The sequence below is a fragment of the Oncorhynchus masou genome, unplaced genomic scaffold (assembly GCF_036934945.1).
Source record: "Oncorhynchus masou masou isolate Uvic2021 unplaced genomic scaffold, UVic_Omas_1.1 unplaced_scaffold_3481, whole genome shotgun sequence".
Taxonomy (NCBI): Eukaryota; Metazoa; Chordata; class Actinopteri; order Salmoniformes; family Salmonidae; genus Oncorhynchus; species Oncorhynchus masou.
Window position 1 is genome coordinate 4,122 of NW_027009889.1, and position 15,614 is coordinate 19,735.

Genomic DNA, 15,614 nt, shown 5'->3' on the forward strand with positions numbered 1-15,614 from the left:
CACTATGAAGGGACTCGAACCTCAATCTTCTGATTCAAGTCAGACGCCTTATCCATTAGGCTACGCAGTCCATGTTATACATCCCTATTTGACATCATACAGACTTTGCTATGCAACAAGAGACATTAAAATTGTGAACCTGTCCGAATGAGGAAAGCTAGTGATTTTTAACAAGTACAAAGATACTCTTTCCTTCAATCTTGCGATGCAGATTCAGACACAATAATTCTCAGGCCTTGCAGTCTTAGATAATAAAGTTGAATAACAATGTCCAAGCAACAAGAGCAATGCCTTATTTCGGGAAATTGCAAAGATGTTCAAATCAGCTGAGCTTATGAAATTAAACAACCACGAAGGGACTGCAACACTCAATCTTCTGATTCGAAGTCAGACGCCTTATCCATTAGGCTACGCAGTCTATGTTATACATCCCTATTTGACATCATACAGACTTTGCTATGCAACAAGAGACATTAAAATTGTGAAACTGTCCGAATGAGGAAAGCTAGTGATTTTTAACAAGTACAAAGATACTCTTTCCTTCAATCTTGCGATGCAGATTCAGACACAATAATTCTCAGGCCTTGCAGTCTTAGATTATTAAAGTTGAACAACAATGTCCAAGCTTTTCAAAACAACAAGACCAATGCCTTATTTAGGGAAATTGCAAACATGTACGAATTAGCTGAGCTAATGAAATTAAACTACCCTATTTGACATCATAAAGACTTTGCTTATTAACAACAGACATCAAAGTTGTGAACCTGTCCGAATGAGGAAAGCTAGTGATTTTTAACAAGTACAAAGATACTCTTTCCTTCAATCTTGCGATGCAGATTCAGACACAATAATTCTCAGGCCTTGCAGTCTTAGATTATTAAAGTTGAACAACAATGTCCAAGCTTTTCAAAGCAACAAGACCAATGCCTTATTTAGGGAAATTGCAAACATGTACGAATTAGCTGAGCTAATGAAATTAAACTACCCTATTTGACATCATAAAGACTTTGCTTATTAGCAACAACAGACATCAAAGTTGAACCTGTCCGAATGAGGAAAGCTAGTGATTTTTAACAAGTACAAAGATGCTCTTTCCTTCAATCTTGCGATGCAGATTCAGACACAATAATTCTCAGGCCTTGCAGTCTTAGATAATTAAAGTTGAACAACAATGTCCAAGCAAGCAATTTTTTGGGAAATTGAAAGATGTTCAAATCCAATGCTCTTATTTAAAATTGCAAACATGTACCCAATCTTTAGATTCGAAGTGAGCTAATTAGGCCAAATTAAACATCCCTATTTGACATCATAAAGACTTTGCTTATGCAACAACAGACATCAAAATTGTGAACCTGTCCGAATGAGGAAAGCTAGTGATTTTTAACAAGTACAAAGATACTCTTTCCTTCAATCTTGCGATGCAGATTCAGACACAATAATTCTCAGGCCTTGCAGTCTTAGATTATTAAAGTTGAATAACAATGTCAATGTCAATGCTTTTCAAAGCAAAGAAGACCAATGCCTTATTTAGGAAATTGCAAACATGTACGAATTAGCTGAGCTAATGAAATTAAACATACCCTATTTGACATCATACAGACTTTGCTATGCAACAACAGACATCAAAGTTGTGAACCTGTCCGAATGAGGAAAGCTAGTGATTTTTAACAAGTACAAAGATACTCTTTCCTTCAATCTTGCGATGCAGATTCAGACACAATAATTCTCAGGCCTTGCAGTCTTAGATTATTAAAGTTGAACAACAATGTCCAAGCTTTTCAAAGAACAACAAGACCAATGCCTTATTTAGGGAAATTGCAAACATGTACGAATTAGCTGAGCTAATGAAATTAAACTACCCTATTGACATCATAAAGACTTTGCTTATTAGCAACAACAGACATCAAAGTTGTGAACCTGTCCGAATGAGGAAAGCAAGTGATTTTTAACAAGTACAAAGGTACTCTTTCCTTCAATCTTGCGATGCAGATTCAGACACAATAATTCTCAGGCCTTGCAGTCTTAGATTATTAAAGTTGAACAACAATGTCCAAGCTTTTCAAAGAAACAAGACCAATGCCTTATTTAGGGAAATTGCAAACATGTACGAATTAGCTGAGCTAATGAAATTAAACTACCCTATTGACATCATAAAGACTTTGCTTATTAGCAACAACAGACATCAAAGTTGTGAACCTGTCCGAATGAGGAAAGCAAGTGATTTTTAACAAGTACAAAGGTACTCTTTCCTTCAATCTTGCGATGCAGATTCAGACACAATAATTCTCAGGCCTTGCAGTCTTAGATTATTAAAGTTGAACAACAATGTCCAAGCTTTTCAAAGAAACAAGACCAATGCCTTATTTAGGGAAATTGCAAACATGTACAAATTAGCTGAGCTAATGAAAAATTAAACTACCCTATTGACATCATAAAGACTTTGCTTATTAGCAACAACAGACATCAAAGTTGTGAACCTGTCCGAATGAGGAAAGCAAGTGATTTTTAACAAGTACAAAGGTGCTCTTTCCTTCAATCTTGCGATGCAGATTCAGACACAATAATTCTCAGGACTTGCAGTCTTAGATTATTAAAGTTGAACAACAATGTCCAAGCTTTTCAAAGAAACAAGACCAATGCCTTATTTAGGGAAATTGCAAACATGTACGAATTAGCTGAGCTAATGAAATTAAACTACCCTATTGACATCATAAAGACTTTGCTTATTAGCAACAACAGACATCAAAGTTGTGAACCTGTCCGAATGAGGAAAGCAAGTGATTTTTAACAAGTACAAAGGTGCTCTTTCCTTCAATCTTGCGATGCAGATTCAGACACAATAATTCTCAGGCCTTGCAGTCTTAGATTATTAAAGTTGAACAACAATGTCCAAGCTTTTCAAAGAAACAAGACCAATGCCTTATTTAGGGAAATTGCAAACATGTACGAATTAGCTGAGCTAATGAAATTAAACTACCCTATTGACATCATAAAGACTTTGCTTATTAGCAACAACAGACATCAAAGTTGTGAACCTGTCCGAATGAGGAAAGCAAGTGATTTTTAACAAGTACAAAGGTGCTCTTTCCTTCAATCTTCAATCTTGCGATGCAGATTCAGACACAATAATTCTCAGGACTTGCAGTCTTAGATTATTAAAGTTGAACAACAATGTCTTAGAAACTTATTTAGGAAATTTGAACACAATGTTCAAGCTGAGCTAATGAAATTAAACAAGACCCTATTTAGACATCATAAAGACTTTGCTTATTAGCAACAACAGACATCAAAGTTGTGAACCTGTCCGAATGAGGAAAGCAAGTGATTTTTAACAAGTACAAAGGTACTCTTTCCTTCAATCTTGATGCAGATTCAGACACAATAATTCTCAGGCCTTGCAGTCTTAGATTATTAAAGTTGAACAACAATGTCATTTTCAAAGAAACAAGACCAATGCCTTATTTAGGGAAATTGCAAACATGTAGGAAAGCTGAGCTAATGAAATTAAACAACCCTATTGACATCATAAAGACTTTGCTTATTAGCAACAACAGACATCAAAGTTGTGAACCTGTCCGAATGGAAAGCAAGTGATTTTTAACAAGTACAAAGGTACTCTTTCCTTCAATCTTGCGATGCAGATTCAGACACAATAATTCTCAGGACTTGCAGTCTTAGATTATTAAAGTTGAACAACAATGTCCAAGCTTTTCAAAGAAACAAGACCAATGCCTTATTTAGGGAAATTGCAAACATGTACGAATTAGCTGAGCTAATGAAATTAAACTACCCTATTGACATCATAAAGACTTTGCTTATTAGCAACAACAGACATCAAAGTTGTGAACCTGTCCGAATGAGGAAAGCAAGTGATTTTTAACAAGTACAAAGGTGCTCTTTCCTTCAATCTTGCGATGCAGATTCAGACACAATAATTCTCAGGACTTGCAGTCTTAGATTATTAAAGTTGAACAACAATGTCCTTTTCAAAGCTGCCTTATTTAGGGAAATTGCAAACATGTACCAATTATGAAATTAAACAACCACGCTTTAGCTTAATTAGGGTCAAATTGACATGACTTTGCTTATTAGCAACAACAGACATTAAAGTTGTGAACCTGTCCGAATGAGGAAAGCTAGTGATTTTTAACAAGTACAAAGAAAATCTTGCGATGCAGATTCAGACACAATAATTCTCAGGACTTGCAGTCTTAGATTGAACATGTCCAATAAAAAACAAGACCAATGCCTTATTTAGGGAATTGCAAACATGTATTAGCTGAGCTAATGAAATTAAACTACCCTATTGACATCATAAAGACTTTGCTGAAACAACAGACATCAAAGTTGTGAACCTGTCCGAATGAGGAAAGCAAGTGATTTTTAACAAGTACAAAGGTGCTCTTTCCTTCAATCTTGCGATGCAGATTCAGACACAATAATTCTCAGGACTTGCAGTCTTAGATTATTAAAGTTGAACAACAATGTCCAAGCTTTTCAAAGAAACAAGACCAATGCCTTATTTAGGGAAATAAAACATGTACGAATTAGCTGAGCTAATGAAATTAAACTACCCTATTGACATCATAAAGACTTTGCTTATTAGCAACAACAGACATCAAAGTTGTGAACCTGTCCGAATGAGGAAAGCAAGTGATTTTTAACAAGTACAAAGGTGCTCTTTCCTTCAATCTTGCGATGCAGATTCAGACACAATAATTCTCAGGACTTGCAGTCTTAGATTATTAAAGTTGAACAACAATGTCCAAGCTTTTCAAAGAAACAAGACCAATGCCTTATTTAGGGAAATTGCAAACATGTACGAATTAGCTGAGCTAATGAAATTAAACTACCCTATTGACATCATAAAGACTTTGCTTATTAGCAACAACAGACATCAAAGTTGTGAACCTGTCCGAATGAGGAAAGCAAGTGATTTTTAACAAGTACAAAGGTGCTCTTTCCTTCAATCTTGCGATGCAGATTCAGACACAATAATTCTCAGGCCTTGCAGTCTTAGATTATTAAAGTTGAACAACAATGTCCAAGCTTTTCAAAGAAACAAGACCAATGCCTTATTTAGGGAAATTGCAAACATGTACGAATTAGCTGAGCTAATGAAATTAAACTACCCTATTGACATCATAAAGACTTTGCTTATTAGCAACAACAGACATCAAAGTTGTGAACCTGTCCGAATGAGGAAAGCAAGTGATTTTTAACAAGTACAAAGGTGCTCTTTCCTTCAATCTTGCGATGCAGATTCAGACACAATAATTCTCAGGACTTGCAGTCTTAGATTATTAAAGTTGAACAACAATGTCCAAGCTTTTCAAAGAAACAAGACCAATGCCTTATTTAGGGAAATTGCAAACATGTACGAATTAGCTGAGCTAATGAAATTAAACTACCCTATTGACATCATAAAGACTTTGCTTATTAGCAACAACAGACATCAAAGTTGTGAACCTGTCCGAATGAGGAAAGCAAGTGATTTTTAACAAGTACAAAGGTGCTCTTTCCTTCAATCTTGCGATGCAGATTCAGACACAATAATTCTCAGGACTTGCAGTCTTAGATTATTAAAGTTGAACAACAATGTCCAAGCTTTTCAAAGAAACAAGACCAATGCCTTATTTAGGGAAATTGCAAACATGTACGAATTAGCTGAGCTAATGAAATTAAACTACCCTATTGACATCATAAAGACTTTGCTTATTAGCAACAACAGACATCAAAGTTGTGAACCTGTCCGAATGAGGAAAGCAAGTGATTTTTAACAAGTACAAAGGTGCTCTTTCCTTCAATCTTGCGATGCAGATTCAGACACAATAATTCTCAGGACTTGCAGTCTTAGATTATTAAAGTTGAACAACAATGTCCAAGCTTTTCAAAGAAACAAGACCAATGCCTTATTTAGGGAAATTGCAAACATGTACGAATTAGCTGAGCTAATGAAATTAAACTACCCTATTGACATCATAAAGACTTTGCTTATTAGCAACAACAGACATCAAAGTTGTGAACCTGTCCGAATGAGGAAAGCAAGTGATTTTTAACAAGTACAAAGGTGCTCTTTCCTTCAATCTTGCGATGCAGATTCAGACACAATAATTCTCAGGCCTCTCAGTCTTAGATTATTAAAGTTGAACAACAATGTCCAAGCTTTTCAAAGAAACAAGACCAATGCCTTATTTAGGGAAATTGCAAACATGTACGAATTAGCTGAGCTAATGAAATTAAACTACCCTATTGACATCATAAAGACTTTGCTTATTAGCAACAACAGACATCAAAGTTGTGAACCTGTCCGAATGAGGAAAGCAAGTGATTTTTAACAAGTACAAAGGTGCTCTTTCCTTCAATCTTGCGATGCAGATTCAGACACAATAATTCTCAGGACTTGCAGTCTTAGATTATTAAAGTTGAACAACAATGTCCAAGCTTTTCAAAGAAACAAGACCAATGCCTTATTTAGGGAAATTGCAAACATGTACGAATTAGCTGAGCTAATGAAATTAAACTACCCTATTGACATCATAAAGACTTTGCTTATTAGCAACAACAGACATCAAAGTTGTGAACCTGTCCGAATGAGGAAAGCAAGTGATTTTTAACAAGTACAAAGGTGCTCTTTCCTTCAATCTTGCGATGCAGATTCAGACACAATAATTCTCAGGACTTGCAGTCTTAGATTATTAAAGTTGAACAACAATGTCCAAGCTTTTCAAAGAAACAAGACCAATGCCTTATTTAGGGAAATTGCAAACATGTACGAATTAGCTGAGCTAATGAAATTAAACTACCCTATTGACATCATAAAGACTTTGCTTATTAGCAACAACAGACATCAAAGTTGTGAACCTGTCCGAATGAGGAAAGCAAGTGATTTTTAACAAGTACAAAGGTGCTTTCCTTCAATCTTGCGATGCAGATTCAGACACAATAATTCTCAGGACTTGCAGTCTTAGATTATTAAAGTTGAACAACAATGTCCAAGCTTTTCAAAGAAACAAGACCAATGCCTTATTTAGGGAAATTGCAAACATGTACGAATTAGCTGAGCTAATGAAATTAAACTACCCTATTGACATCATAAAGACTTTGCTTATTAGCAACAACAGACATCAAAGTTGTGAACCTGTCCGAATGAGGAAAGCAAGTGATTTTTAACAAGTACAAAGGTGCTCTTTCCTTCAATCTTGCGATGCAGATTCAGACACAATAATTCTCAGGACTTGCAGTCTTAGATTATTAAAGTTGAACAACAATGTCCAAGCTTTTCAAAGAAACAAGACCAATGCCTTATTTAGGGAAATTGCAAACATGTACGAATTAGCTGAGCTAATGAAATTAAACTACCCTATTGACATCATAAAGACTTTGCTTATTAGCAACAACAGACATCAAAGTTGTGAACCTGTCCGAATGAGGAAAGCAAGTGATTTTTAACAAGTACAAAGGTGCTCTTTCCTTCAATCTTGCGATGCAGATTCAGACACAATAATTCTCAGGACTTGCAGTCTTAGATTATTAAAGTTGAACAACAATGTCCAAGCTTTTCAAAGAAACAAGACCAATGCCTTATTTAGGGAAATTGCAAACATGTACGAATTAGCTGAGCTAATGAAATTAAACTACCCTATTGACATCATAAAGACTTTGCTTATTAGCAACAACAGACATCAAAGTTGTGAACCTGTCCGAATGAGGAAAGCAAGTGATTTTTAACAAGTACAAAGGTGCTCTTTCCTTCAATCTTGCGATGCAGATTCAGACACAATAATTCTCAGGCCTTGCAGTCTTAGATTATTAAAGTTGAACAACAATGTCCAAGCTTTTCAAAGAAACAAGACCAATGCCTTATTTAGGGAAATTGCAAACATGTACGAATTAGCTGAGCTAATGAAATTAAACTACCCTATTGACATCATAAAGACTTTGCTTATTAGCAACAACAGACATCAAAGTTGTGAACCTGTCCGAATGAGGAAAGCAAGTGATTTTTAACAAGTACAAAGGTGCTCTTTCCTTCAATCTTGCGATGCAGATTCAGACACAATAATTCTCAGGACTTGCAGTCTTAGATTATTAAAGTTGAACAACAATGTCCAAGCTTTTCAAAGAAACAAGACCAATGCCTTATTTAGGGAAATTGCAAACATGTACGAATTAGCTGAGCTAATGAAATTAAACTACCCTATTGACATCATAAAGACTTTGCTTATTAGCAACAACAGACATCAAAGTTGTGAACCTGTCCGAATGAGGAAAGCAAGTGATTTTTAACAAGTACAAAGGTACTCTTTCCTTCAATCTTGCGATGCAGATTCAGACACAATAATTCTCAGGCCTTGCAGTCTTAGATTATTAAAGTTGAACAACAATGTCCAAGCAACAATGTCCAATGCCTAAAGAAACAAGACCAATGCCTTATTTAGGGAAATTGCAAACATGTACGAATTAGCTGAGCTAATGAAATTAAACTACCCTATTGACATCATAAAGACTTTGCTTATTAGCAACAACAGACATCAAAGTTGTGAACCTGTCCGAATGAGGAAAGCAAGTGATTTTTAACAAGTACAAAGGTACTCTTTCCTTCAATCTTGCGATGCAGATTCAGACACAATAATTCTCAGGACTTGCAGTCTTAGATTATTAAAGTTGAACAACAATGTCCAAGCTTTTCAAAGAAACAAGACCAATGCCTTATTTAGGGAAATTGCAAACATGTACGAATTAGCTGAGCTAATGAAATTAAACTACCCTATTGACATCATAAAGACTTTGCTTATTAGCAACAACAGACATCAAAGTTGTGAACCTGTCCGAATGAGGAAAGCAAGTGATTTTTAACAAGTACAAAGATATTCTTGCGATGCAGATTCAGACACAATAATTCTCAGGCCTCTCAGTCTTAGATTATTAAAGTTGAACAACAATGTCCAAGCTTTCAAAGAAACAAGACCAATGCCTTATTTAGGGAAATTGCAAACATGTACGAATTAGACTTTGCTTATTAGCAACAACAGACATCAAAGTTGTGAACCTGTCCGAATGAGGAAAGCAAGTGATTTTTAACAAGTACAAAGGTGCTCTTTCCTTCAATCTTGCGATGCAGATTCAGACACAATAATTCTCAGGCCTCTCAGTCTTAGATTATTAAAGTTGAACAACAATGTCCAAGCTTTCAAAGAAACAAGACCAATGCCTTATTTAGGAAATTGCAAACATGTAATCTTCTGAATTAGCTGAGCTAATGAAATTAAACTACCCTATTGACATCATAAAGACTTTGCTTATTAGCAACAACAGACATCAAAGTTGTGAACCTGTCCGAAATGAGGAAAGCAAGTGATTTTTAACAAGTACAAAGGTACTCTTTCCTTCAATCTTGCGATGCAGATTCAGACACAATAATTCTCAGGCCTTGCAGTCTTAGATTATTAAAGTTGAACAACAATGTCCAAGCTTTTCAAAGAAACAAGACCAATGCCTTATTTAGGGAAATTGCAAACATGTACGAATTAGCTGAGCTAATGAAATTAAACTACCCTATTGACATCATAAAGACTTTGCTTATTAGCAACAACAGACATCAAAGTTGTGAACCTGTCCGAATGAGGAAAGCAAGTGATTTTTAACAAGTACAAAGATGCTCTTTCCTTCAATCTTGCGATGCAGATTCAGACACAATAATTCTCAGGCTTGCAGTCTTAGATTATTAAAGTTGAACAACAATGTCCAAGCTTTTCAAAAAACAAGACCAATGCCTTATTTAGGGAAATTGCAAACATGTACGAATTAGCTGAGCTAATGAAATTAAACTACCCTATTGACATCATAAAGACTTTGCTTATTAGCAACAACAGACATCAAAGTTGTGAACCTGTCCGAATGAGGAAAGCAAGTGATTTTTAACAAGTACAAAGATACTCTTTCCTTCAATCTTGCGATGCAGATTCAGACACAATAATTCTCAGGCCTTGCAGTCTTAGATTATTAAAGTTGAACAACAATGTCCAAGCTTTTCAAAGCAACAAGACCAATGCCTTATTTAGGGAAATTGCAAACATGTACGAATTAGCTGAGCTAATGAAATTAAACTACCCTATTGACATCATAAAGACTTTGCTTATTAGCAACAACAGACATCAAAGTTGTGAACCTGTCCGAATGAGGAAAGCTAGTGATTTTTAACAAGTACAAAGATACTCTTTCCTTCAATCTTGCGATGCAGATTCAGACACAATAATTCTCAGGCCTTGCAGTCTTAGATAATTAAAGTTGAATAACAATGTCCAAGCAACAAGAGCAATGCCTTATTTCGGGAATGCAAAGATGTTCAAATCAGCTGAGCTTATTTAAACAACCACGAAATTGAACCCTCAATCTTCTGATTAAGTCAGACGCCTTATCCATTAGGCCAATAGTCTAAACTACCCTATTTGACATCATAAAGACTTTGCTATTAGCAACAACAGACATCAAAGTTGTGAACCTGTCCGAATGAGGAAAGCTAGTGATTTTTAACAAGTACAAAGATACTCTTTCCTTCAATCTTGCGATGCAGATTCAGACACAATAATTCTCAGGCCTTGCAGTCTTAGATTATTAAAGTTGAACAACAATGTCCAAGAGCTTTTTTCGGGAAAACAAAGACCAATGCCTTATTTAGAAATTGCAAACATGGGACTCGAATTAGCTGAGCTAATGAAATTAAACATACCCTATTGACATTATAAAGACTTTGACTTTCTATGCAACAACAGACATCAAAGTTGTGAACCTGTCCGAATGAGGAAAGCAAGTGATTTTTAACAAGTACAAAGATACTCTTTCCTTCAATCTTGCGATGCAGATTCAGACACAATAATTCTCAGGCCTCTCAGTCTTAGATTATTAAAGTTGAACAACAATGTCCAAGCTTTTCAAAGAAACAAGACCAATGCCTTATTTAGGGAAATTGCAAACATGTACGAATTAGCTGAGCTAATGAAATTAAACTACCCTATTGACATCATAAAGACTTTGCTTATTAGCAACAACAGACATCAAAGTTGTGAACCTGTCCGAATGAGGAAAGCAAGTGATTTTTAACAAGTACAAAGGTACTCTTTCCTTCAATCTTGCGATGCAGATTCAGACACAATAATTCTCAGGCCTTGCAGTCTTAGATTATTAAAGTTGAACAACAATGTCCAAGCTTTTCAAAGAAACAAGACCAATGCCTTATTTAGGGAAATTGCAAACATGTACGAATTAGCTGAGCTAATGAAATTAAACTACCCTATTGACATCATAAAGACTTTGCTTATTAGCAACAACAGACATCAAAGTTGTGAACCTGTCCGAATGAGGAAAGCTAAGTGATTTTTAACAAGTACAAAGATACTCTTTCCTTCAATCTTGCGATGCAGATTCAGACACAATAATTCTCAGGCCTTGCAGTCTTAGATTATTAAAGTTGAACAACAATGTCCAAGCTTTTCAAAGCAACAAGACCAATGCCTTATTTAGGGAAATTGCAAACATGTACGAATTAGCTGAGCTAATGAAATTAAACTACCCTATTTGACATCATAAAGACTTTGCTATGCAACAACAGACATCAAAGTTGTGAACCTGTCCGAATGAGGAAAGCTAGTGATTTTTAACAAGTACAAAGATACTCTTTCCTTCAATCTTGCGATGCAGATTCAGACACAATAATTCTCAGGCCTTGCAGTCTTTGATAATAAAAGTTGAATAACAATGTCCAAGCAACAAGAGCAATGCCTTATTTCGGGAAATTGCAAAGATGTTCAAATCAGCTGAGCTTATGAAATTAAACAACCACGAAGGGACTCTAACCCTCAATCTTCTGATACGAAGTCAGACGCCTTATCCATTAGGCTACGCAGTCTATGTTATACATCCCTATTTGACATCATACAGACTTTGCTATGCAACAATAGACATTAAAATTGTGAACCTGTCCCAATGAGGAAAGCTAGTCATTTTTAACAAGTACAAAGATACTCTTTCCTTCAATCTTGCGATGCAGATTCAGACACAATAATTCTCAGGCCTTGCAGTCTTAGATTATTAAAGTTGAACAACAATGTCCAAGCTTTTCAGAACAACAAGACCAATGCCTTATTTAGGGAAATTGCAAACATGTACCAATTAGCTGAGCCAATGAAATTAAGCGACCCTATTTGACATCATACAGATTTTGCTGTATGAACCTGTCCGAATGAGGAAAGCTAGTGATTTTTAACAAGTACAAAGATACTCTTTCCTTCGATCTTGCGATGCAGATTCAGACACAATAATTCTCAGGCCTTGCAGTCTTTGATAATAAAAGTTGAATAACAATGTCCAAGCAACAAGAGCAATGCCTTATTTCGGGAAATTGCAAAGATGTTCAAATCAGCTGAGCTTATGAAATTAAAAAACCACTAAGGGACTCGAACCCTCAATCTTTTGATTTGAAGTCATTTTTAACAAGTACAAAGATACTCTTTCCTTCAATCTTGCGATGCAGATTCAGACACAATAATTCTCAGGCCTTGCAGTATTTGATAATAAAAGTTGAATAACAATGTCCAAGCAACAAGAGCAATGCCTTATTTCGGGAAATTGCAAAGATGTTCAAATCAGCTGAGCTTATGAAATTAAACAACCACGAAGGGACTCGAACCCTCAATCTTCTGATTCAAGTCAGACGCCTTATCCATTAGGCCACGTATATGTTATACATCCCTATTTGACATCATACAGACTTTGCTATGCAACAATAGACATCAAAATTGTGAACCTGTCCGAATGAGGAAAGCTAGTGATTTTTAACAAGTACAAAGATACTCTTTCCTTCAATCTTGCGATGCAGATTCAGACACAATAATTCTCAGGCCTTGCAGTCTTAGATTATTGAAGTTGAACAACAATGTCCAAGCTTTTCAAAGCAACAAGACCAATGCCTTATTTAGGGGAATTGCAAACATGTACGAATTGGCTGAGCCAATGAAATTAAATGACCCTATTTGACATCATTCAGACTTTGCTGTATGAACCTGCCCGAATGAGGAAAGCTAGTGATTTTTAACAAGTACAAAGATACTCTTTCCTTCAATCTTGCGATGCAGATTCAGACACAATAATTCTCAGGCCTTGCAGTATTTGATAATAAAAGTTGAATAACAATGTCCAAGCAACAAGAGCAATGCCTTATTTTGGGAAATTGCAAAGATGTTCAAATCAGCTGAGCTTATGAAATTAAACAACCACGAAGGGACTCGAACCCTCAATCTTCTGATTCGAAGTCAGACGCCTTATCCATTAGGCCACGTAGTCTATGTTATACAACCCTATTTGACATCATACAGACTTTGCTATGCAACAATAGACATCAAAATTGTGAACCTGTCCAAATGAGGAAAGCTAGTGATTTTTAACAAGTACAAAGATACTCTTTCCTTCAATCTTGCGATGCAGATTCAGACACAATAATTCTCAGGCCTTGCAGTCTTAGATAATAAAGTTGAATAACAATGTCCAAGCAACAAGAGCAATGCCTTATTTCGGGAAATTGCAAAGATGTTCAAATCAGCTGAGCTTATGAAATTAAACAACCACGAGAGGACTCGAACCCTCAATCTTCTGATTCGAAGTCAGACGCCTTATCCATTAGGCTACGCAGTCTATGTTATACATCCCTATTTGACATCATACAGACTTTGCTATGCAACAAGAGACATTAAAATTGTGAAACTGTCCGAATGAGGAAAGCTAGTGATTTTTAACAAGTACAAAGATACTCTTTCCTTCAATCTTGCGATGCAGATTCAGACACAATAATTCTCAGGCCTTGCAGTCTTAGATAATAAAAGTTGAATAACAATGTCCAAGCAACAAGAGCAATGCCTTATTTCGGGAAATTGCAAAGATGTTCAAATCAGCTGAGCTTATGAAATTAAACAACCACGAAGGGACTCGAACCCTCAATCTTCTGATTCGAAGTCAGACGCCTTATCCATTAGGCCACGCAATCTATGTTATACATCCCTATTTGACATCATACAGACTTTGCTATGCAACAAGAGACATTAAAATTGTGAAAATGTCCGAATGAGGAAAGCTAGTGATTTTTAACAAGTACAAAGATACTCTTTCCTTCAATCTTGCGATGCAGATTCAGACACAATAATTCTCAGGCCTTGCAGTCTTAGATTATTAAAGTTGAACAACAATGTCCAAGCTTTTCAAAGCAACAAGGCCAATGCCTTATTTAGGGAAATTGCAAACATGTACGAATTAGCTGAGCTAATGAAATTAAACGACCCTATTTGACATCATAAAGACTTTGCTATGCAACAACAGACATCAAAGTTGTGAACCTGTCCGAATGAGGAAAGCTAGTGATTTTTAACAAGTACAAAGATACTCTTTCCTTCAATCTTGCGATGCAGATTCAGACACAATAATTCTCAGGCCTTGCAGTCTTAGATTATTAAAGTTGAACAACAATGTCCAAGCTTTTCAAAGCAACAAGGCCAATGCCTTATTTAGGGAAATTGCAAACATGTACGAATTAGCTGAGCTAATGAAATTAAATGACCCTATTTGACATCATTCAGACTTTGCTGTATGAACCTGCCCGAATGAGGAAAGCTAGTGATTTTTAACAAGTACAAAGATACTCTTTCCTTCAATCTTGCGATGCAGATTCAGACACAATAATTCTCAGGCCTTGCAGTATTTGATAATAAAAGTTGAATAACAATGTCCAAGCAACAAGAGCAATGCCTTATTTCGGGAAATTGCAAAGATGTTCAAATCAGCTGAGCTTATGAAATTAAACAACCACGAAGGGACTCGAACCCTCAATCTTCTGATTCGAAGTCAGACGCCTTATCCATTAGGCCACGTAGTCTATGTTATACAACCCTATTTGACATCATACAGACTTTGCTATGCAACAATAGACATCAAAATTGTGAACCTGTCCAAATGAGGAAAGCTAGTGATTTTTAACAAGTACAAAGATACTCTTTCCTTCAATCTTGCGATGCAGATTCAGACACAATAATTCTCAGGCCTTGCAGTCTAAGATAATACAAGTTGAATAACAATGTCCAAGCAACAAGAGCAATGCCTTATTTCGGGAAATTGCAAAGATGTTCAAATCAGCTGAGCTTATGAAATTAAACAACCACGAAGGGACTCGAACCCTCAATCTTCTGATTCGAAGTCAGACGCCTTATCCATTAGGCTACGCAGTCTATGTTATACATCCCTATTTGACATCATACAGACTTTGCTATGCAACAAGAGACATTAAAATTGTGAAACTGTCCGAATGAGGAAAGCTAGTCATTTTTAACAAGTACAAAGATACTCTTTCCTTCAATCTTGCGATGCAGATTCAGACACAATAATTCTCAGGCCTTGCAGTCTTAGATTATTAAAGTTGAACAACAATGTCCAAGCTTTTCAGAACAACAAGACCAATGCCTTATTTAGGGAAATTGCAAACATGTACGAATTAGCTGAGCTAATGAAATTAAACGACCCTATTTGACATCATACAGACTTTGCTATGCAACAACAGACATCAAAGTTGTGAA

General features: G+C 35.9%; 2 non-coding genes across 2 annotated transcripts; both read right to left on the reverse strand.

Annotated features, from left to right (window-relative positions):
• Nucleotides 1-13,268: 13,268 nt before the first annotated feature.
• On the reverse strand, nucleotides 13,269-13,341 carry trnar-ucg (transfer RNA arginine (anticodon UCG)). Its single transcript has one exon. It is a non-coding gene; the product is annotated as a tRNA-Arg (tRNA).
• Nucleotides 13,342-14,847: 1,506 nt separating this feature from the next.
• On the reverse strand, nucleotides 14,848-14,920 carry trnar-ucg (transfer RNA arginine (anticodon UCG)). The gene has a single exon. It is a non-coding gene; the product is annotated as a tRNA-Arg (tRNA).
• Between the last annotated feature and the right edge of the window lie 694 nt (nucleotides 14,921-15,614).